Source organism: Canis lupus, chromosome 17 (genome assembly GCF_048164855.1).
Source record: "Canis lupus baileyi chromosome 17, mCanLup2.hap1, whole genome shotgun sequence".
Classification (NCBI taxonomy): Eukaryota; Metazoa; Chordata; class Mammalia; order Carnivora; family Canidae; genus Canis; species Canis lupus.
In genome coordinates, this window is record NC_132854.1 from 30549801 (window position 1) to 30553177 (window position 3377).

General features: G+C 38.8%; 1 pseudogene; it reads right to left on the minus strand.

Moving 5' to 3' along the window:
• Positions 1-219: 219 nt before the first annotated feature.
• Positions 220-2303, minus strand: LOC140608369 (clusterin pseudogene; annotated as a pseudogene).
• Positions 2304-3377: the final 1074 nt, after the last annotated feature.

Below are 3377 nucleotides of genomic sequence, written 5' to 3' on the forward strand. Positions count from 1 at the left end.
CAAGGAGATTGCCTCTTAACAGTAAGTTGAAAAAATTAGTGAATAAATGACACAATTTATGGACATCTCAGAGAAACTGACAAAGTAATGAGTATTCAATACAAACAGTTCATCCATTCTCTATTTCTCTAAATAACCACACAAGCATATGTCAACAAAGGTCACTTCTTTTAACAAAAATTCTCATTTTATTAATTTAAATGTATGTCATTCGTTTTTTATTTTTGTGATTGTTTGTTTCAGGTTACTGGAGGTTTTATTAAGTTAGTGGCACAAGGGAGTTCTTCCCATGATCAGCAAATGCAGGCATTACAATGCACAGTCCAGGGGGGAAAAGGCTGGGTGAGGGGACAGGAGGGCCTTAAGGCAAGGCCTAGTAACTTGGTGACATTCAGAGCTTTCTCTAGGGTCCTATGGCTCATCTTGGGAGCAACTGAACTCAGCCTCATATTTGGAGAGATAATATTTGCAACTTATTCTCCTGGTTCTCTTGGCAGTATTTCCTGAAGAGTTTTCTCTGCCACAGTCTCCATAAACTTATGATTGTTTCTGGAGACTTCTGGAACGATCACAGTGATGGAATCAGAATCAAAGAGCTTTGAAACCACTTTAGTGAGGCCAGAGGGACCATTGGAGTCAGAAGTCTCAGAACTCATCATAGTGACCTGGAGGTAGACTGGGTCTTCACTTTGAGTGAGATTAGTCAGCTGGGACACTCAGATAAATTGCCCATCAGCTGTTTCAGCAGAGAGGATATGTTGAACATCTTCTCCTGGTAGGACTACAGCAGCTCAGGGTATATTTTGGTGAACTTCTCAGCAATCTGGAGGGAACCGTTAAACTCCTGTCATATCTGGACCTGAGAGGGGTTGTCTGCTAAACAGTCTGCTGACAAGATGTCCTGGCATTTATCACATTGGTTCTTCATCCTCAGACACTCTGTGGAGTTTTGACAGATCTCCTTGCACACATCATGGTCTTGGTTGTCTTCCGTGGATTCCATTAGAAAGTGGTAGGGAATTCTATGATGGTTGACATCCATGGCCTGTTGAGCCTGGTGTGTCATGTCGAAGAAGTCCAAAACATGTCATGGAAATTCAAGAGTTAATATGCAGGGAAACGGATTATGTTTCCGGTGATGTAGCACGTGGGATTGAAGAAAAGAGGCCTCTTCTAGAATGAACTGAAAGGTGAGTAGTGGAAATATCTTGCAGCTCATGGGTGAATCTGTCCTGGAAAATCTTGTCCATAATACTGGACATCCAGTTGAAGCTGTCCTGCATGATGTCCAGGGCATGGGTCTGCTGCCAGTCTTCTCCAGCAGAGTGTCCATGTGGTTGCCATTAATCCAGAAGTTGATGGGAGAACTCCTTCAGCAACTTGAACTGGCAGCCAACTAGGCCAGAGCCGCTTCTGCAGGTGCATGTGTAGAACTTCATCCAGGTCTGTTCCAGGTAGGGCTTACACTCTTCCCAGAGGGCCATCATGGGGTCATTGCATATTCCCTGAGGTGCCTTCAGCTTCGTTTCAGAATCCTTGATGTCACTTAGGGATCTTCTTCTTGGCTTCTTCTGATATGTTCAGCAGTGATTTGTACTTCCTCATTTAATTGTTCTATCAGGGCTTTTACACCTGTTTTACCCCCTTGAGAGCATTTTTAATTTCCTTATTAATGTACTTACTCCCCTGGGTAGACATTTCCTGCAGCTCTGTGTCTGAGATTGCTTTGTCTCCCAGAACCCATCCATTCTCTCAGGTCACCAGCAGCCCCACTAGCAGCAGGAGAGTCTTCATCAGGCCTCCCTCTCAATTCTGGAATGGTCAGCAGCACCAGTTGACATCGGCTACTCTTGGTAATGCTGGATGGTAAGCACCATAAGATGTATCTATAGCATTCTGCTTCATATACAAACCCTTTGGGACTAGCTGCAAACCTGTATGACTCACATCCAAAGATGTATGTCATTCTTTCAATAATTGGCACTCATTTGAATAAATTCTGCAAAACTCAACAGGTAACAGTTTTGAACTTACCAAATGCTATTAACTTCATGGAAACAATTTGTTTCAAATATCACTCCATCACTCCACACATAGGATTATTATACAAACTACTTGATTCTAAAAATCTTTATCCCAAAGACTAAAATATAAATGACACCAGATTTTGATATTTAAATTAGTCGAAATAAGGAGAGAATACAGAAGAACTGTATTTAAAGACTGTGCTCCCAACTTTATAATAGATAGTTGATTACAGACCTTGGAGAGCATTTAGACATGGGTCTAAATCACAGGATTATTTCCAGAAGTACTCCCTGTCTTTTGTGGCTTCCTTCTTGCAAGTACTTTAGAATATCTTTTAAGGAATGGGGGCTTTTTCTAAATAAATTAGGTTATTCCAGTCAGAATGGCATGAGCAACATTCAAGTAATTCCAAACATTATGATGGTTAAGCAGCATTCTGCAAACTGTATTCTGGTGAACACAAGTATCTTTCATCATGTTAATAAATATTCTACTACCATCCAAAAAAGTTCCTTGGTCAAGTAAGTTTGGTAAACTATACATTAAATTGATTTCTCACTGCAGAATTTTTCAGATCCTTTAACTGGGTTAATGTAGTTCTGATTGTGCTAATGAGGTTCATTTATCATTGAACTATCATAGGTAGATCAGGGATATAACATGAAACATTTCCCAAACTTTTTCACTATGAAAAATTTTTAACACCACATGTTCTTATTAATGATGCAAGATGCTTTCTATTAAGGTCACTAGAGTTCCAGAGAAAACAGTTAGGAAAATTCTGGACCACAACCCAAGCCAGGCATGAATCAGGAAAAGTGAAGGTTTTAAAATAGTTGGGTTAGTTTTGCAGAGGACCTTGAATTCTATGCTAAGATATTTGAACTTTATTATGTAGGCAAAGGGTAAATATTCTGTTGACATTCTTTTTATCTCTTTGGTGTGCTTAGATGTGGTCATTTTAATAAGAAATATATATATATATATTTATAAAAGACTAGAAATATATATATAAAATATATATATATTATATATAAAAGACTAGAAACTACTTTGTAGCAGATTCCTCTATAGAAGAGATCTACAGAAGAGAATTACCTTTATAAATCCCCCAACTTCAAAACTTAACAGCCTTCACTCTTAAGAAGGTACTTTTTATGTCTAAGAATTCCTCTGTAGTAGTTTTAAAATTTTACTTTTTTTTTCCTGTTCTGTGTTCATCATTATTCTTGTTCTTAAATTCCAGCTCTAGGACCTAATCTTGCAACAGGGACTAGCTGAGACACCAGATCCATTCATGAATTGTCCCAGTCTGAATAAACTCACTCTCTAAGTCTTTGAGGCTTATT